Source organism: Crotalus tigris, unplaced genomic scaffold (assembly GCF_016545835.1).
Source record: "Crotalus tigris isolate CLP2741 ecotype Arizona unplaced genomic scaffold, ASM1654583v1 scf7180000023700.154260, whole genome shotgun sequence".
In the NCBI taxonomy this organism is placed as follows: Eukaryota; Metazoa; Chordata; class Lepidosauria; order Squamata; family Viperidae; genus Crotalus; species Crotalus tigris.
In genome coordinates, this window is record NW_024100127.1 from 55,321 (window position 1) to 77,155 (window position 21,835).

Sequence of the window (21,835 nt, forward strand, 5' to 3'; positions counted from 1 at the left end):
ACATCGACTTGAGGAATGGTACGTCTTGGCAGAGGAAGCAGAGATCGACATATTGAAGATGCACCGCCGAGGAAAACAATGGAGCCGCCCCCCGCCTGAGCTGACACACCAACCGGTGAAATCATTGGATACAGCCAAGAAGCAAATGGGATGTTTCAAGTGCGGAAGAGAAGGGCATCGAGCTGTAGAATGCCGCTCAAAGGCCCCCCAGCACAACCCAGACAGATCCCCAATCAACAAACCCGGAAAGTATTCAGCTAAGCCAAAAGAAACGGCCATGAGAATGATGGAAATTGCAGAAACCCCCACCTCTGCTCACCAAGGGGAAAGGACTCCAGCCTACACCACAGGGCCGGTGGATGCCTCAGATGACAGCTCGGAGGGCGAACCCCTGGTAAGTGGATGCATCACACCCATCTTCAAAACAGTGACTATATTAATCCCCCCCATGCCCGAAGCTGTGAAGGTGAAAGCCTTAATAGACTCTGGCTGCACCCGCTGCCTCATTAGCCCAACACTAGTGGGGAATCTGGGCATCCCATCCAGGAGACTGGAACAACCAATCTCATTTGGCCAGCTAGATGGATCCATAGCAGGGGGGGTGCCAGCTACCCTAGCCACTCTGCCAATACACCTCTCCCTGGGCAACCATGAAGAGGACTTAACGTTTGTGGTGACCCCAGGTATGGAATGCCCAATGATTCTAGGGATGGAATGGTTGAAAAAATGGAACCCCTGGGTAAATTGGAGGACGACAGAAATCAAATTCCCGAAGGGGGACCCTATGGACTTAAAACCCCAAGGGAGGCTACCAGAATCAAGAATAGAAAAAGCATCCATAGGAGAGGAAAAAAGATTAACAGAAATACCAGAGGAATATAGGGACCTTGCTGAAGTCTTCAGTGAGGAGAGGGCGAATGAGCTTCCCCCCCACCGACCCACAGACTGTACCATTGAATTCAAGCCTGGGGCAAAACTCCCGAAGCCCAGATTATACTCCATGAGCCCAAAGGAGAAGGAGGAAATGGAAAGATTTATAAAAAAAAACCTAGAGAGAGGTTTCATTGAGCCAGCCAAGCCTAAAGTGGCTGCCCCGGTCCTTTTTAGAGAGAAGAAGGATGGCTCTTTATGTTTATGCGTGGATTATAGGGCCCTGAATACAATCAGTGAAAGCAACCTATACCCGCTGCCCCTCATGAAAGACATGCTGTCACACCTATCGAAAGGGAAAATTTTTTCTAAACTAGACTTAAGGGAAGCTTACTATCGCGTGAGAATCAAGGAAGGGGACGAATGGAAGACTGCATTTAACTGCCCCATGGGGTGCTATCAATTCAAAGTCTTGCCATTTGGATTACAAGGGGGCCCTGCAGTCTTTATGCAATTAATCAATGACGTTCTAAGGGAGCACCTGTTTAAGGGGGTCCTTGTTTACTTGGACGACATTCTTATCTTCACCGAAACAAAAGAGGAACATGTCAAACTTGTCAGAGCGGTTTTAAAGAAGCTGCGAGCCGCCCACCTATATGCCAAACTCTCAAAATGCGAATTCCACCAGGAAAGGATAGACTACCTAGGCTATCGCATATCCCCACAGGGCATTGAAATGGACCCAGAGAAGGTCAAAGCAGTACTAAATTGGGCACCACCCCGCACAAGAAAGCAACTACAAAGTTTCCTGGGCTTTGCAAACTTTTACCGCCAATTCATCCCCTCATTTGCCCAGATAGCCTTGCCCCTCACTAACTTACTAAAAACGAAGGGAGCATCCTCAGTAAAACCTAGCCAGCCACTAACATGGACAATGGAGTGCCAAGCAGCGTTTGAGAGACTAAAGAGACTTTTTTCTGCCGAACCAATACTAAGGCACCCAGACATGGACAAGCCCTTCGTAATACAGGCAGATGCAAGTGATGTGGCAGTGGGGGCTGTGCTATTACAAGAAAATGATGATGCAGTATTGCAACCCTGTGCATATACATCCAAGAAACTCACGGAAACAGAACAGCGCTGGCCCGTATGGGAGAAGGAGGCTTATGGGATACGTTGGGCATTACTCACGTGGCGACAGTTCCTGGAAGGCAACAAAATCCCCTTCCAGGTGTGGACTGATCACAAAAATTTAGAAGCCCTGAAAACTTCCAGGAAACTCAATCCCAAACAAGCCCGCTGGTCCCAGCATTTTCACCAATTCCAATTTAAGCTCAAACATTTACCAGGAAGAAAGAACTTCCTGGCAGATGCTCTATCTCGCATGCCCCAATATAACAGCGCACGAACCACAGACTCTAGACCAATAATGGCAGAGTCACAACTGGCAGCACCAGTAACCACAAGAACCCAAGCCAAAATAAAACCACAACTGGACAGCCAAACTGGGATTGAATTCAGAAAAAGTTTGGAAACAGATGAATGGTTCCAGAAAAACAAAAATGTGTGCACAATGAGAGACGGGTTGCCTTGGGTAGGGGAAAAGTTATATATACCAACAACTCAAAGAGTAACTTTCATGCACCTTTGCCATGACACAAAATCAGCAGGGCATTTTGGATTTGTAAAAACTTTACATTAATTAAACGGCAATTTTGGTGGCCATCCATGAAAAAGGACATTGAAAGTTATATAGCCAGTTGTCCAAAATGTGCCACGGCAAAGAGGTTGCAAGGGAAAGTGCCAGGACTATTGCAAACAGTGGCAAGTCCCTCAGCCCCCTGGAGAGAAATAGCCATGGATTTTATAGTGGAATTGCCAGAAAGCAATGGGAATACTGTGGTCTGGACGGTCACGGACTTGTTTTCCAAACAGGTGCACTTTATCCCTTGCCAAAAGATTCCCACTGCAAAAGTCTTAGCAAAACTTTTCATCCAACACATTTACAGATTGCATGGGGCACCCCAACGCATCATCTCTGACAGGGGGGTGCAATTTACGTCTGCATTTTGGAAGGAATTTTTATCCCTCTTAAGAACCACTCAGGGACTGACATCTAGCCACCACCCTCAAGGAAATGGGGGGGCTGAAAAAATGAACTCCGTACTTAAGCAATATTTAAGATGTTTTCTTAGTTTCCAGCAGACCGAGTGGGCGGACTTACTCCCTTTTGCAGAAGTTGCCTACAATAATGCAGTCCACTCCAGCACAGGTTACACTCCTTTTCAAATAGCCACCGGTCAAAGTTTCAACCCCATGCCAGAATTAACCCCAAACGAACCAACGATCCCCTCGCTGAAAGAATGGATGGAGAAATTACAAAACACCTGGCCAATAGTCAGAAAAGCACTAGATGAAGCTAGGCAGGCATATAAAACACAAGCCGATAAAAAAAGGGTTGAGCCTACACCATTCATTATAGGAGAAATGGTGTACTTATCTACAAAATACCTAAAGTCCCTACAGCCCTGTAAAAAACTTGGACCAAAATATATAGGACCTTTTCCAATTAAAAGAATCATAAATCCAGTAACAGTAGAATTAGAATTACCCAAAAATCTCAGGCAAATACACCCAATTTTTCATTGCAGCTTGCTGAAAAGAGAGCATCAGTCACCTCTACGGCCAAAAATCCCCCCCCCACCACCTCCAATCATGGTGGAGGGTGAACAACACTTCGAAATAAAGGAAGTCCTTGACTCTAGGAGATATCATGGAGCAACTCAGTACCTAGTTGCCTGGAAACACCTCCCTCCCTCACAAAATGAGTGGGTCCATAAACGTCATGTCAGAGCCCCGAAGCTATTGAAGAAGTTTCACACAGAGTATCCTAACAAGCCTAACTAAATTTTATACTTGTGTTTTCTTTCAGGTGGATCTCTCTTATTTTTAAGAGGGGCCGGATGTCAGAATCCAATCATATTTCATCTTTAATTATCAAATATAGAAACTCCCAATTCTGCCTTCTTTGGATTCTGCCATAAGAGGGAGAGAAGGGGGAGAACAAAGGGGCTTTATGGCCCTCACTTCCTTCAGTACACTTCAAAGAGCTGAATGCTGAATGTGTGTTTATTGTAACATCAAAGCGTTAGCACTAGAGAACCTTATCATAACAAAGCAGGATACTTGCCTTTCATGTAGTTACCTGAAGTCTCCATTCAGACGGAAGAAAGAAGAAAGGGGGTGGAATTGTGATACTTGAAACTATCACTGGAAGGGGGGTTGATTGGGTGGGACTACTGGGGAACCCCTTAAAACCTTGAATGGAAGAGCTTGAACCCCAAGTCCTGTCTAGCATGCCTGCAACCATTTTCTCTTAATAAAGGATTCCTGTTGGAAGAATTATTCCAAGAGTTCTGTCTTCTTAAGATGCAAAGTGGGGTGGGTCCTTACACCAGCTCAGTTTCATTCCTATCTGCCCTCCCCAAAGCCACAGCATATGGGGCAGCTGTCCCATGGGGGCTCCACATCAAGAGGGCTCGTTCACTCACACATTTGCCCTTACAAACAAAAACCAACATCCCACAAACTCCGCTGAAGATGTTACCCAGACTGGTAATGAAACATTCGGAAACCAAGCAGAAGCTCGGAGGACGAACCTCCACCCTCATCCTCCACCCCAGCTACAGATATTCTCCACTATCACAAATGATTGAGACCGTAAGAAAACAGGAGTCGTCATCTCCTTGAGGTTCTTACTGATCGCAATCCGGGGAGCCTTCCAGGAGAAAGTCCACCACTTCTTTCACCCATTTAGAGGCCAGGTGACACACGGACTTCAGGGTGTTTTGTTTTGTGGCCGGTTCACTGATGTTGGGCAGATGCTGATAAATTTCCCTGAGGATCTTGGGTACCTACGGCAAAACAGAGATCAGAGGGATGAGATCCAGTGTCGGTCTCCACTGGAGACGCAGTGGAGTTGATCATTCCCACCCATTGGGGAAAAAAATTGGCCCCCAGAATGTCAAAGTTTGCCTTACATTTTGGGAAAAAAAATCTGGATTATCCAGCCTCGTGTGATATGGACAACACTGAACTGAATTCGCACTGGCCACGGTAGCAGAGTCCCTCTATAAATGAGGCAAAATATGATCACAGAATTGTGACTTTGAGCCCAAAAAACCCCTCTATCCAGCTGGCTCCCCAAATAAATGTTTCATGAAAACAACCTGGCTATTTTGTTTTGCCCTCACCTTCTTCTGGAAGGTTTACCCAACTTTATAGCCTTAAGATCACCTGGTGGTCTCCCATCCAGCCCAAAAGTTCTTTAACCCAGCCACGTGTTGTTGTTGTTGTTCTCACCAAGAGGGACTCAGAACAGGTTGCCAAAGCTTCCCGGGGACTGAGCGAGGCTCTCCTGCCCCAAACCTCCCTGGGGCAGGAAGGGCTGGTCGGGCTCTTCCAGGAGGGCCTCCTCCTCCACCTCCTCCTCCTCTCCGGCTGCGACCACTCAGCCCACCGGCCCCCTCGGGGGACAGAAGGGCCCACTCCAGAGCTCCGTCTTCGGCCTCTGCCCACTGCCTAGTGGTGGCTGATAAGAGCTGTGGTCTCTGCCTCTGGAAGGGGCGGCTGGGGAGGCGCTTGGGGGGAAGTCCGCCAAGCAGCAGCGTCCATCCTTCCTCCCGACCCCTGGCAGGAGGGGAGAGGAGGCCAGCCCAGGGAGGGCCACCACCCCGTTCCCCGCTTTCCCATCTGAGGGGAGACACCCTGCCCTCCCAGGGCACACAAGCGGCTCGGGGGCCCCAGAGGGATCCCTTCAGGGGGCAGGGGGCTCCTGCTTGGGCCGGGGTCAGACTAGGTGACCTCCGGGGGCCCCTCCAGCCCTGGGATCCTCTGGGACCCCCCGAAAGAACCGGGAAGTCCCCCCTCCACCCCCACCCAGCCTCCCCCCTTTGGGGAACCTTCCCTGACTCCCGGCTGGAGAGGAGAGGAAATCTCCCCCTTGAAATGGAGGGAGGAAGATTCCCTCAGGAAAGAGAGACAGGCCACAAAATGGAGGACGCTGCGGGGTCTTTGCCAGCTTTAGCTGCCCTCCTCACTGCCTGGCTGGCCAGCTGGGACTGAAAGGCCGGACCGTGGACCACTCCTTGCAGGCAGTGTGAGGAACACCTAAAGCACGGAGAGAGGATCGAGGACCCTGAGTGCTGCCCAGGGAATTCTGGGGGTTGAAGTCCGGTCATCTTCCAGCTGCTCAGGGTGGAGGCCCTGCGCTGGGCAGGGGGACAGATGACCTCCGAGGTCTCTCCCGACTCCCTTTTCCCGCCACTCGGACCCCTCCGTTCTTGTGTCGCAATAACAGTGTGGGACTCGTTGTCTAGCTGAAATAAAAAGCACGAGCCAAACCTTCCCAGGGAAAAGCATGGGGATTCATTGGTGGTTCTCCTTTGCAAGCACACAGTGGACACCCCTGAAACCTTCCCTGTTCCTCCTCTGTGTTCTCCCTCGCCTCTTCTTCCTTGGCTTCGTCCTCCTCTGCCCTCCTCTCCTCACCCCCTCTCCCAAGCGCCTGAAGGGCAGAATAATTCTCTCTGCCCCTGAGTCCATCTCCCACTACCCCACTTTTCTCACCCCGGCCCTTCTTGGCCAATTCCCTTTTAGGGCGGGCATTCCTAGGGCTGTCCCTAAAGTTGCTCTCCTCTCAGGAGATTCTGGCTAGGAGGGGTTTTCAGCGGGGCAGAGGCCTTCCTGGATGCAATTCTCCAGCTTCAAGCCAGGCTCCTGAGATTGAAATGCACGCAATGCATCTGCTCCACAGGCTAGCGTGTCCTCTCGCAGCTCTGGAAACACAGTGAGCTCTTTCCCCACAACGAGACTGTGGGGATGCTGCAGCGGTCGTAAGTCTGAAAAGCGGTCCCTCTTTCCAGGGCGGCTGCAGAAGCCCCTCCAGAGCCGCCCATCCCTTCACAGGCCAGGCGGGCGGTTGAGGAGGGTTTTTCCAATCTCCGGTCCAGGCCAATCAGAGCCTCGGCTGGTGACCTCGGGGGCCCCCCCTAACCCCCTTGGCCGGAGCTCACCATGGCAACATCCAGCATCCTTGGTGGGGCTGGACCGCCGGAGTGGACGGCCGGCTCTGTGGGCCTCGGCAGGGTCTCGCTGCTTTGGGCTTGTCCGGAGGAAGAGACGGTTCCCCCGAAGGCCCATTTGGGGGACGAGGTGAGAAAAGGGGGCTCAGCCCCAGCACCCCAGAAGGGCTCCCACCTGCCGCGTCAGGAGCCTCCCTACCTGGGACCAAACTCCCCACCCGCCAGGTGGAAGGTGCAGGTCTCCAGAGAAGGACACGGGCCGGCCGGCCGGCAGCCGTGCTTTGCGCTAGGAAAACTCTGCAAGATTCAGGGTGTCCCGGTTGGATGGGCCTTGGGCCCCCCAAGGTAGAAATTGGCCTGGTTCAAGGATTTGGGGAAATTAACCGGAAAGGGACACCGTTGGCCAGATATAATTATTTCCCAAACACTCTCCGCCTGGGGACTGAAGTACTTACTTATTTTTATTTTTAATAAAGTTGACTTTGATTATTTCTCTAAATAGGTCAAGGCAATGAACCTGACTGAGGCTCCATCCTTCCCTCAACAACAACCTTGTGAGGTGGGAGAGAGAGAGACCGTCTCAAAGTCACACGCGTGGCTTTCCTGCTGAAGATGGAAATTGTAAGTAATGGGGGGTGTCCATCTTAATTCAAACGGTCATCCCCTTCTCCAGTCATCAGAAACATCAAAGCCAGGCCAGAGATGGCCAGAGTGGCCGATGGAGGATTCCGGCTCCTTTGGAGGGTTTCGAGAGATGATCTGCCTTGAACTGGAGTCAGAATCAAAGGGGAGTCAGCGTAGTTTGAAAAGAGATCAATGTTGATGGATTGTGTGGGTGTTTCTCAAACCTGGCCATTTTAAAGGCCTGTGTGGACTTCATCTCCCAGAATTCCCTAGTAACCCAGCTGGATTCTGGGGGTTGAAGGCCACAGATGCCACAAAGGGGCCAAATTTGTGGTTTTTAAACAAAGTTGTTACAATTTAATGAATGTGTGAGGCTATTGTCACTTATTAGTTTTAACCCTAATTTGTTCCCTCTTTGGAGATTAAGGCTACAGTGAAAAGGAAACAGACAATAGAAGCCTAGAGCTGAAAGGGACCTTGAAGGTCATCTGACTGACTGACTGACTGACTGACTGACTGATGGATTTATTAATATCACCAAGTTGGTATTGACATAGAGAGATTTTCCCCATGGAGATCTGTCCCCAACCTGGTCCTTCGGTTCTCCCAACCTGCCCCCATCCCCACTATAGCTGCTTCCTGGGGATCCTTCTCTTCCTTCCTTTCCTCCACTTTTCCCAACATGGCAGACTTCTCCAGGGAATTCCGTCTGCATTGATTGACAGCATTGAAGTCAATGTGGTCTCTGAGTGACCCCAGAGGTCGATGGATGACCTGTCTCCAGTCTGGACTTTCAAGTCTCCCCAAAGTTCACCCATCAACACGGTAATCAAATCCACTATCTTCACCCCAAATTGTCCTCTCCTTCTCTTTCCTGCCACCTTTCCCAGCATTAGGAACATCTCCAGGTTTTCTCTTGATGTGCCCTCAAATATTCTATTTTAAAGCTGGTGCTGTGTGGCTGAGAACTGATCCGGGTAGATTATATCAAAATGAGACCCCCCTGCAGATTGTCTGTTGGTTCTTAACTCCCGCTGCATCTCATGCTAGCAGAAGATGATGGACTCCAAAATGTTAGGAAAAAGCCAGAGTGGAGAAGGCAGATTAGCAAAACTAGCCCTGACCTGAGAGAGGAGGTGATTGATGTGTCTTTCCATTTCTCAAACAGGTCGGCAACGAGGAGGAAATGGTCATACCGTCAATATCCTAAGGTGATCTCTCAGTGACCACTGATGGTCCCAACCTCCAGGGTGATGAACTGAGAGATACCCTTGACTTTCAGACCCAGGAATTCCAGAGAGATGATCAATGGATGAAAGAGCAGCACGGCTGTCTCCAGCAGACACTGGGTCAACTTAAGACCACCATGGAAGACCTGCAGAAAACCTGAGGGAGATCATGCCATCAGTTAGAGGAGAAGAAATCTTTGGTGAACTACATTGAAGAACTCCACAAAGAGCTGTGCGAGGTCACTAGCCAAGTGTCCACCTCAGACAAGAGAAGGCTGACTCTGAGAAGGACCTCAAAGAGGCGAGGAACCTTCGGCCAGAAGTCAAGGAACTCCTCCAGAGTCTGCAGCATGAACTGGCTGAGATGGACCTCCGTTTCCCTGTGGAGAAGAGCCACTCCAGCCAACTGAAGGAGAAAGTCAACCCTCTTCAGAGTATGGGGGGAAACAAGAAGAAGCACCTCCGGAGTCTGCAGCAGCCACATCCCAGCTCCCAGATCCGGCTCTGGTCAGACTTTCCTGGCCCACCAGGTAGCAAGTCCCCCCATCTTCTCCCAGGTACTCCAGACGGGAAGCAGGACCACGTGAGCGAACTCTCCTTCATTGGAAGGGAAGAGAATCTGGCAAGGCTGCAAGTACAAATCTCCCACCGACTCTTTGGAAAGCATGGAAACTTAGGGAAGATCCTTTCTGAGTTCTTTCTCTGCCAGTGATGCCCCTGTGGGCTCCCCCACCTGGTCTGACCCTAGGCAGCACCCCCCCCCCAGGTCATTTAGTGATTTTTATTTATTTGTTACCATTCTGCCTTTGTTATTTCTTATTAATAATCCAAGTAGGTGAACACATGAAACACATCTTCCTCTCCTATTTTCCCTCACAACAATCCTGTGAGGTAGGTTGGGCTGAGACATAGTGACTGACCCAGATTCACCCAGCTGGCTTTGATGGCTAAGGCGGGATTCAACTCACGATCTCCCACACTTTATTTGCACATATAATTACACTTCCTTAACAGCTTGTGGGAATGCTGGTGGCATACCTTGATCCTGCAAAGTATTAACAAACTACTTCCTGATAATTAAATTGATTGATTAATTGAGGTAATTAATGCCTCATAAAACTCAGAAGGTATGAATAACCATCAGTCCTTGGTCCTTTTTTCTTCTATATTGTCATTAATGCAGGCGGGTAGTTGAAGAAATATGGTTTTGTGATACAACATTTATACCAATTTTTAGACAAAGCAATTTTGTTGTTGTTTTAAAAATACCCAGCTTTTAGAACAATATTTGTGAGTTTCTAATGGAGTGCATAAGTAAAATTCAATAGAAAAATATATAATTTTTAGCTGTAGGACTTAACAAGCTATCCTATCTATAAGGACCCACCCCACTTTGCATCTTAAGAAGACAGAACTCTTGGAATAATTCTTCCAACAGGAATCCTTTATTAAGAGAAAATGGTTGCAGGCGTTCTAGACAGGACTTGGGGTTCAAGCTCTCCCATTCGAGGTTTTAAGGGGTTCCCCAGTAGTCCCACCCAATCACCCCCCTTTTCCAGTGACAGTTTCAGGCATCACAATCCCACCACTTTTTTCCTTTCTGCCGGCTGGATGGAGACTTCAGATAAACTACATGAAAGGTAAATAGCCTCCTTTGTTATGATGAGGCCTTTTAATGCTAACCACATTCAAACCCTTTGAAGTTGTACCGAAGGAAGTGAGGGCCATAAAGCCCCTTTGTTCACCCCCCTCTCTTTCTTTATGACAGAATCCAGAGAGGGCAGAAATGGGGTTTTCTATAATTGATAACTGGAGATGAAGTATAATTGGATTCTGACATCCGGCCCCTTTTAAAAATAAGAGAGATCCACCTGAAAGAAAACAAAACAGGTATAAAAGTTAGTCAGGCTTGTTAGGATACTCTGTGTGAAACTTCTTCAATAGCTTTGGGTTTCTGACATAACGTTTATGGACCCACTCATTTTGTGAGGGAGGGAGGTGTTTCCAGGCAACTAGGTACTGAGTTGCTCCATGATATCTCCTAGAGTCAAGGATTTCCTCTATTTCGACGTGTTGTTTGCCCTCCACCATGATTGGAAGTGGTGGTGGGGGGGGAAATTTTGGTCGTAAAGCTGACTGATGGTCTCTTTTCAGCAAGCTGCAATGAAAAATTGGGTGTATTTGCCTGAGATTTTTGGATAATTCTAATTCTACTGTTACTGGATTTATGATTCTTTTAATTGGAAAAGGTCCTATATATTTTGGTCCAAGTTTTTTACAGGGCTGTAGGGACTTTAGGTATTTTGTAGATAAGTACACTATTTCTCCCATAATGCATGGTGTAGGCTCAACCCTTTTTTTATCGGCTTGTGCTTTGTATGCCTGCCTAGCTTCATCTAGTGATTTTCTGACTATTGGCCAGGTGTTTTGTAGTTTTTCCATCCATTCTTTCAGTGAACGGATCGTTGGTTCGTTTGGGGTTAACTCTGGCATGGGGTTGAAACTTTGACCGGTGGCTATTTGAAAAGGAATGTAACCTGGGCTGGAGTGGACTGCATTATTGTAGGCAACTTCTGCAAAAGGGAGTAAGTCCGCCCACTCGGTCTGCTGGAAACTAAGAAAACATCTTAAATATTGCTTAAGTACTGAGTTCATTTTTTCAGCCCCCCCCCCATTTCCTTGAGGGTGGTGGCTAGATGTCAGTCCCTGAGTGGTTCCTAAGAGGGATAAAAATTCCTTCCAAAATGCTTTTCTTTCTTTCTTCTTTTTCTTTTTTATATATATACATTTTTAATGTATTATTATTCATATATTTTTTTTTTTTATATATATATATGCTTTATTTTTCGTCCACTTTCTTCTTTCTTCTTTCTCTCTCTCTCTTCTCTTTTTATTTTTTATTTTTTTCTTTTTTAGTATATATTATTCATTTTAAAGTTTATGTTATGTATATTATTTCTATATATATTATTACTGTGATTTTTATTATTATTATTAATTATTTTATAAATTGCAAATGTTATTTTTAAAATATTTGTTAAATAATCCTATATTCAGTTCTGGGAAGTCGGGGGGGGGGTGGGGTGGTTGGGGAGGGGGGGGTGGATTTTTATTTGTAAAACTTTTGAAAAATTTCAATAAAAAAAAAAAAAAAAATTCCTTCCAAAATGCAGACGTAAATTGCACCCCCCTGTCAGAGATGATGCGTTGGGGTGACCCATGCAATCTGTAAATGTGCTGGATGAAAAGTTTTGCTAAGGCTTTTGCAGTGGGAATCTTTTGGCAAGGGATAAAGTGCACCTGTTTGGAAAACAAGTCCGTGACCGTCCAGACCACAGTATTCCCATTGCTTTCTGGCAATTCCACAATAAAATCCATGTGTAAGGACCCACCCCACTTTGCATCTTAAGAAGACAGAACTCTTGGAATAATTCTTCCAACAGGAATCCTTTATTGAGATAATAATCGCAAAGCCCGTGAAAGGATAAAAACGATGAGGCAAGGCAAACGCCCGGTGGCTGAATATACACAAGAATTCCGGGCCATTGCCAGCAAACTGAATTGGCCAGAAGACATCCTCCTTGGCCATTTCAAAGACGGACTAAACTATGATCTATATGATGCTTGCCTGCCCCGAGGGGACCCACATCGACTTGAGGAATGGTACGTCTTGGCAGAGGAAGCAGAGATCGACATATTGAAGAGGCACCGCCGAAGAAAACAATGGAGCCGCCCCCCGCCTGAGCTGACACACCAACCGGTGAAATCATCGGATACAGCCAAGAAGCAAATGGGGTGTTTCAAGTGCGGAAGAGAAGGGCATCGAGCTGTAGAATGCCGCTCAAAGGCCCCCCAGCACAACCCAGACAGATTCCCAATCAACAAACACGGAAAGTCTTCAGCTAAGCCAAAAGAAACGGCCATGAGAATGATGGAAATTGCAGAACCCCCCACTTCTACTCACCAAGGGGAAAGAACTCCAGCCTACACCACAGGGCCGGTGGATGCCTCAGAGGACAGCTCAGAGGGCGAACCCCTGGTAAGTGGATGCATCACACCCATCTTCAAAACAGTGACTATATTAATCCCCCCCATGCCCGAAGCTGTGAAGGTGAAAGCCTTAATAGACTCTGGCTGCACCCGCTGCCTCATTAGCCCAACACTAGTGGGGAATCTGGGCATCCCATCCAGGAGACTGGAACAACCAATCTCATTTGGCCAGTTAGATGGATCCATAGCAGGGGGGGTGCCAGCTACCCTAGCCACTCTACCAATACACCTCTCCCTGGGCAAACATGAAGAGGACATAACGTTTGTGGTGACCCCAGGTATGGAATGCCCAATGATTCTAGGAATGGAATGGTTGAAAAAATGGAACCCCTGGGTAAATTGGAGGACGACAGAAATCAAATTCCTGAAGGGGGACCCTATGGACTTAAAACCCCAAGGGAGGCTACCAGAATCAAGAATAGAAAAAGCATCCATAGGAGAGGAAAAAAGATTAACAGAAATACCAGAGGAATATAAGGACCTTGCTGAAGTCTTCAGTGAGGAGAGGGCGAATGAGCTTCCCCCCCCCCACCGACCCACAGACTGTGCCATTGAATTCAAGCCTGGGGAAAAACTCCCGAAGCCCAGATTATACTCCATGAGCCCAAAGGAGAAGGAGGAAATGGAAACATTCATTAAAAAAAACCTAGAGAGAGGTTTCATTGAGCCAGCCAAGCCTAAAGTGGCTGCCCCGGTCCTTTTTAGAGAGAAGAAGGATGGCTCTTTACGTTTATGCGTGGATTATAGGCCCCTGAATACAATCAGTGAAAGCAACCTATACCCGTTGCCCCTCATGAAAGACATGCTGTCACACCTATCGAAAGGGAAATTTTTTTCTAAACAAGACCTAAGGGAAGCTTACTATCGTGTGAGAATTAAGGAAGGGGACGAATGGAAGACTGCATTTAACTGCCCCATGGGGTGCTATCAATTCAAAGTCTTGCCATTTGGATTACAAGGGGGCCCTGCAGTCTTTATGCAATTAATCCTGGCAGATGCATGCCTCAATATAACAGCGCACTAACCACAGACTCTAGACCAATAATGGCAGAGTCACAACTGGCAGCACCAGTAACCACAAGAACCCAAGCCAAATTAAAACCACAACTGGACAGCCAAACTGGAATTGAATTCAGAAAAAGTTTGGAAACAGATGAATGGTTCCAGAAAAATAAAAATGTGTGCACAATGAGAGACGGGTTGCCTTGGGTAGGGGAAAAGTTATATATACCAACAACCCAAAGAATCACGTTCATGCAGCTTTGCCATGACATAAAATCAGCAGGGCATTTTGGATTTGTAAAAACTTTACACTTAATGAAACGGCAATTTTGGTGGCCATCAATAAAAAAGGACATAGAAAGTTATGTTGCCAGCTGCCCAACCTGTGCATCGGCAAAGAGGTTGCAAGGGAAGTCGCCAGGGCTATTACAACCAGTGGCAAGTCCCTCAGCCCCCTGGAGGGAAATAGCCATGGATTTTATAGTGGAATTGCCAGAAAGCAATGGGAATACTGTTATCTGGACAGTCACGGACCTATTTTCCAAACAGGTGCACTTTATCCCTTGCCAAAAAATTCCCACTGCAAAGGCCTTAGCAAAACTTTTCATCCAGCACATTTACAGATTGCACGGGGCACCCCAACGCATCATCTCTGATAGGGGAGTGCAATTTACGTCTGCATTTTGGAAGGAATTTTTATCCCTCTTAGGGACCACTCAGGGACTGACATCTAGCCATCATCCACAAGGGGATGGACAAAAGGAACGGTGCCATTCGGTACTTGAGCAATATTTGAGATGTTTTTTAAATTTCCAACAGAGTGATTGGACGGACGGTCAAAGTTTCAACCCTATGCCAGGGTTAACCCCAAACGAACCAACGATCCGTTCACTGAAAGAATGGATGGAAAAACTACAAAACACCTGGCCAATAGTCAGAAAATCACTAGATGAAGCTAGGCAGGCATACAAAGCACAAGCCGATAAAAAAAGGGTTGAGCCTACACCATTCATTATAGGAGAAATGGTGTACTTATCTACAAAATACCTAAAGTCCCTACAGCCCTGTAAAAAACTTGGACCAAAATATATAGGACCTTTTCCAATTAAAAGAATCATAAATCCAGTAACAGTAGAATTAGAATTACCCAAAAATCTCAGGCAAATACACCCAATTTTTCATTGCAGCTTGCTGAAAAGAGAGCATCAGTCACCTCTACGGCCAAAAATCCCCCCCCCCACCACCTCCAATCATGGTGGAGGGTGAACAACACTTCGAAATAAAGGAAGTCCTTGATTCTAGGAGATATCATGGAGCAACTCAGTACCTAGTTGCCTGGAAACACCTCCCTGCCTCACAAAATGAGTGGGTCCATAAACGTCATGTCAGAGCCCCGAAGCTATTGAAGAAGTTTCACACAGAGTATCCCAACAAGCCTAACTAACTTTTATACCTACTTTTATACCTGTTTTGTTTTCTTTCAGGTGGATCTCTCTTATTGTTAAGAGGGGCCGGATGTCAGAATCCAATTATATTTCATCTTTAATCATCAATTATAGAAAACCCCAATTCTGCCTTCTCTGGATTCTGCCATAAGAGGGAGAGAAGGGGGAGAACAAAGGGGCTTTATGGCCCTCACTTCCTTCAGTATACTCCTAAGAAGTTGAATGTGTTTATTGCAACTTCAAAGAAAGACTTTGAATATAACTAGCATCAAAGAACTTTACCATGACAAAGAGAACTAATTACCTTTCATGTAGTTTATCTGAAGTCTCTATACAGACGGAAGAAAGAAGCAAAGGGGTGGAACTGTGATGCCTGAAACTATCACTGGAAGGGGGGTGATTGGGTGGGACTGCTGGGGAACCCCTTAAAACCTTGAATGGGAGAGCTTGGACCCCAAGTCCTGTCTAGCATGCCTGCAGCCACTTCTTCTTAATAAAGGATTCCTGTTGGAAGAATTATTCCAAGAGTTCTGTCTTCTTAAGAGGCAAAGTGGGGTGGGTCCTTACAGGATGGCAGCTACAATGTGAATCTTTTATTAAGATTTCTTTTGTACTTTTTCTCATATCATTTCCTTTTTTAAAAATCAATTTTTTATTTTATTCAAAACCTTAAAATACAAACTCCCCAAAATAAAATAAAAAAACCAACAAAACCCCAAAGCTAAAGAAAGCTACATTTAAAAAGGGCATACAAAGAAAAGAGAAAAGAGACAGTTCTGGTGAGGAAACCAGGAGACTCTCAGCAGGGGGAAAAAACCCTCCTGAGTCTGGATGCCATTTTGGGGGGAAACACTTTCCTTCCAGGAGTTTGGCAGCTGCCGGCCCTGGGTGCTCAGCCGACCATCCTGAGTCCTGCAGATCATTTTCCACCAGATGTCCAGGAACTTGAACCCCTGGCGCGGCCCTTACTGACCTGGGCAGCTAGATAGCCAGTGTGGGTTTCTGCAATGTATGTTTCTCCATATTGTTTATGGGAGAGACACCCTTTGCAGCCCTCATCTTCCTCAGAGCACACAAGCCCCACAAGCACGACAAGGTCCTGCCTCACTGGGGGATTGTGGTTCTTCACACAGCCAGCCAGATGTTGGGACTGGAGGTCAGCTGTTCCAAGGACAACTGCTTTTGGCAACTGACCGGTGCTGACACTGTCAGTGTCGATGGTGCCCAAATGGGGCTGCAGTTGTTTCGGGATGACACCCCAGGCGCCGGTTAGTCCTGGGGCAAAACGAGCACAAATTTAATATTTTAATAATAATGAAATAATAAATAAGCAAGAAGCAAAAATGAAAAAATAAAGCTTAGCAACCAGGTTAATAATAAATATTTCCTTTTCCCAGTTTCCTTTCTTTTTAGCTTCCAAGGCCAACCATCCCCACCCAAAAACCCAAAGCGGGAAATGCAAAGCAACAAAAGACACCAGGTAACCTCAAGAGAACCCAAATCCTCTCCCTTCAACTGGGACCTTCTTTTATTTTTCTTCCTACTTTTGGACAAGTCCTTGGTCCACTCACTTCTTGCAGCCTCCAAGTTGTCCACTGAGTAGAACCACCTGTGGATTTCTGCCCCCTCCCTGGAATCCATCTAAGAATTAAATAACAGCAACAATAATAATCATATCATATCTTTAAAATGGAAAAAATGAAGAAAAACAGACAACCAAATTAGTTCAAACACTGACCAACTATCACATCGTTGAGCAGGGAAGGACATCTGACATCCTTCTTCTCTCGTCCATGATGGTGATATCTGGATTGATGGAATAAATGGTTCAACCGGGATGGGGGCTGCCTCCACGTCTTCTGGCTGCTCTGGCGACACTTGGGAACACCTTTGGGGGGGGATCGAAGAAGAAAAAAGAATAAATATAACGGACGGGTACATTATTTTCTTAACAACAATAATAAGGCTTACTCTTAATGGGGGCTCCATCACTGGAGGTTTTCCAGAAAAGATCGGAAAGGATGATATAAGGACTCCTTGGGCAGGGGGTTGGACTAGAAGACCTCCAAGGTCCCTCCCAGCCCTATGCTTACTCCTGTTAGTCCCACCAACATTTTGGGGGGCTTTCAGTGCCCTGGGGCTCCCCAGCTGGTGGTGATGCCACTCCCTTGATCAGGAGCAACTTTCTTGCACTGGTGGAGAAAAACGCAGACCCCAAAGATGTCCAAAGTTGTTTTCCAGGGGTCTCCCAGGAAGTTTGGTGGGCCGTCACTGGATGACCTCTTCCATGTCTGAAAGAGAAAAGGGGTGGAGGAAGAAGAGAAAATTTCTGGTTTTAGTGGCTGGTGGTTCCCCTCCAAGACTAACCGTCCCAAGCAAGAAAAAATACTCAAGACAAGAAAGCAAGTCCTGCACCCCTAAGGAACCGGTTTTCTCTCTGTATGTCTCTGCATCTATCTGCACATCTATCTGTGTAACTGTCTCTGCAACTAATTGTGTCGCTAACTGTCTAACTAATTGGCTATCTCTGCCTATCTCCTCTCTGACCCTCAACAAAGACCTGATCCACTCAAGCTTTCAAGGGTCCCGGGAGGGTCTTTGCCGCAGAGATGGGGGCCGCCTGGACATCCTCTGACCAGCTGTGTTGTCCGAGGTAGATGGCTACCCCAGGGACACCTCAAGCACCTTTCTCTGGGGGTTGCAGAAGAAATGGAGAATAAAATATAATTGACCGCTACATTATTTTCTTAATACAATAATAAGGCTTACTCTTAATGGGGCCCCATCACTGGAGATTTTCCAGAAAAGATCGGAAAGCCCTTAGTCCAGGGTGATATAAGGACTCCTTGGGCAGGGGGTTGGACTAGAAGACCCCCAAGGTCCCTCCCAGCCCTGTGGGATATTATGCTTACTTCTAATAAAATAGTGGACCACCAAAATTTCTTAGGGTTTTCAGTGCCCTAGGACTTGCCAAGTTGTGATGTTGACAACACCACACATTTCTGTTTGTGGGCACGTTAGAACAAATTCTGTCGATCCATAGCAAGATTCTGAATGTCTCTCAGTGTCAACTATGAGACATAGGCTTGGGAAGCACCATGGGTCTTCTGAGTGGTCCTTCAGAAAGTGGCAGATGACACGCAGGCTGAAGTGGCCTTCCCTTCAGAAGATCTCCAGCTTGAAAAACCTTCCTCCTCTCTGAGCTGGTGGCACAGTCCTTCTTTCTGCCCCCCCACCACCACAAGGGGGGACACTTCTTTGAGCCTCAACAACTTTGTTTTCTTTTTTGTTAATCTTCTTTTAATCATACCAGCTGAGAATGAAGCTAGTAATAAATAAAATATTGCCATTTCATTGTTCTCTCCATCTTCTTTGAATTTTCTAATCCCCAAATCCAGAAATCATCAGTTCAGCCATTTCTTTTTTCAACCTGAAGTCCATCTAAACTTTAGAGCTTCCCCTGTTTGTCTCCCATATTTACTGCATGACCTTCATGGATCGATATTTTGGTATCAGGAAAGGGATTTTTTTATCCACATGCTGCAACTTCCTGATGACAAATGTTGTAGTTTGTTTTTAGATCTTGTTGAAAGAAAAACCTTCATCAGGGTCCAGTCCAAGCCGGGAATAAACAAAATGGAGTCTGCTTTAGAAAGAAGGTTGTAGTTTACTGGTGAGCAAAGCCAGACAGAAGTGTGGCTCTGGGAAAACTGACCACATGTTGCTGGGAGTGGTGGCCTTTTATACCTTCTTGAGCTTTTTGTTTGGAGTTGTTCCTGTGGCATGAACATTGACCTGAGGTCCAGTGTCCATTTCTGGTATTCTAATGGTGGTGGTTTAATCCTATTATGTCCCAAAGGTCATGTCCTGCTTCCCTGGCTATGTGATGGCTATGTCCTGTGTTGGATTTTTTGAGGGAGGGATTGTTGATTCTTGGGATCTTTGTCTTTCTAATCCCATCAGCTCTAAGCTTCCTGGCTCCAATCTTTCTGAAGGGATTATCAGATCTGCATTTCTACAGACCTGGCTTCTGCTTGGGGCAGAGAGACTTGGGGAGGGGGTTGGTTTCTGCCTAAGATATTCCTTTGGGGAAATATAATATTCTGCCTTTTAATATTCCCCAAAACATTTCTTTCTCACGGGGGGGGGGGGGAGTGCAATCCTTCCACAGTCTGATCTAGCTGCTGCTTTGGGGCCGGCCACTCTGTTGCCTCCCCCATTTCAGAGTGGGCCCTTCACCTCCAAACAAGGGCCAAATGTGCCCTAGAGCCAGAAAAGTATAGAGGAGACCCAGCCTGAGTTCTGGGGATGCAATGCCCCTGTTTAGAGTCTCAATCTGCAGGGATTTTTTTCAGGACTGCAGCAAACCAGGGCATTAACCAGGCAGTGTTGCTTGTTCTTTCATCACCTCATCTCAGCCATGATTACTTTCAGAAAGAAAAGCATATTCCCCCACCCCCGATTAATTTCCAAACCTGGAGCCGAGTTCTTGTTTACAGACTCATGTCTGGCTCTGCAGAGGAGCCGTGGCAGGTGTCCCTCATGCCCCCTATAATTAGGGAAGGGCTGGGGATTCCTCCCTCCTGTCTCCCCAGGGAGTTTTCCAGATGTTTCCTTCGAAACTAGTCCTGTGAGTGGAAAAATACAAGGAATAATGCAGAATTATGGCCTGTCCTGAGCCAGAAAGCCCTGAATATGGAGAATTCCTGGGTTGGCCTAAGATTTAGGCCTTGACTGTCCCTGCCCAATTTCAGACTCTGGCCTTCCTGCTCTCATGGCCTCTATCCCACTTGAGAGGTTTATTTCAAAATGGGACAAATCAGTCCTGCAAAATTAATTTCAGCCCATTTCCCGATGAACAGTTTAAAAAATCCTTATTTTAAATCCACCTTGACTCAGGCAGCTCATGGACACCCCAAAATCCAAGGCCACAACGGACCCTTCTGTCTCCTCTGGGGTTAGAAGATTCATTCCCTCCTTTCCTCAAAGTCATTCACTGAAATGTGGGTGAATCCAACATCCAGAGAAGAACAGCCTGATCAAATTCCTACTTGGGGCCATTTTCTCAGCCAGCTTGATAACCACTAGTGCATATTGCCCTTCATTCCACACTTGCTAATAAAGACATTGGGGTTCCTCCAATAAACATTTGTTACCTATGGAGCATCCACCTATCCTAAGAAAGTAACCTGATTGGAATATCTATGGCGACACTTCCTTAGCAGCCGTTGTGGGTGGCTGATTTCGCACTCAGCTCTGCCCTTCTCAGATAACCTGGCATGGCTCCAGTTCTCCAGGTTCCTCCAAGAGAAAAGATCAGTCGATCCATTTCCTTCAGGATATGAAGAGCTGAGCAAGCATGGAAAGTGTTGAGTCCTGGGCCTGATGAGGAAACTCAGCAGGCCCAGAATTGTTGCAAATGGTCCCGGGCATTCTAAAAGCTGTCCGGGACCAGACTGAGCAGCGCCAGCCTTGTGCACATGCGCAAGGCACGAATAAAGAAGGACTCCTATTGGTCCATGCTGTCTGGGGTTTAAGCCCTATAAAAGGCCTGTGTGCCTTGTGTGCTTTGCTCAGAGTTGGAGTAAGAGAAATAAAGCATTGATTAGTACAACCATGTCTCTTCATCATTCGCAAGCGAACAGAGGATCTAACACTGGCAACGAAGGTGGGATCCTTTGCAAGCTAAAGAAAAAAAAGTTTTAAGGACTCACCAAGAAGTCCTGAAGAGGGGAAAACGGCGTCTGAATCAGTTTCCCAGCCTGCCAATATAGCGTCACTGGAGGGTGAACTGGGCTACTAGACCCTTCCCCCAATAGGAGTTTGCAGAGAAGCGAGTTGTGAAGGTTGCAAACTGAAGAATGGCTAAGATTGGCCGCTTATCTGATTTTGATGTCTCACACCCTGAGAGATGGGCTTCATACGTAGCACGGGTTGAGAATTACTTCAGAGTAAATCAGATAAGAGAAGATGGCCTGAAAGCAGCAACTCTTTTGTGTGCCTGTGGACAAGAAGCTTTTGACATTGCGGAGAATCTGGTAGCCCCTGCACCTCTGGAGTCAGTAACGTATGCTGATTTAAAGAAAATGCTAAAGGAACATTTCCGGACGAAGTTATTCGTCATTGCTTGGAGGCACGCATTCAAGCAGAGAGACCAGAGGCCGGGTGAATCTGCTGCAGACTTTATTGTGGCATTAAGGCAAGTGACCAGACCTTGTGAGTTCAAGGATCTGGAAGAGAGGCTGTGAGATCGCTTCATATGTGGGTTGAGAAGCAGAGACTTACAGCAGAAGATTTTCGCAAAAGAAGATGTCTCTTTCCAAGATGCCCTACGAGACGTGACAGCGGAGGAAGCAGCAGGTGGGGCTGTGAAGGCCTTACGGCCCATCAAGAATGCTCCAGAAACAGTTACAGTCCATCAAGAGGACGCTCGAGAAGAATCTGAAGCAGATCCTGAAGAAGAGGTGGATAAGCTTCACCAGTCAACTGGAAAGAGACAGAAGGAATGTCCGGACAAGGTCCCAGCAGCTCT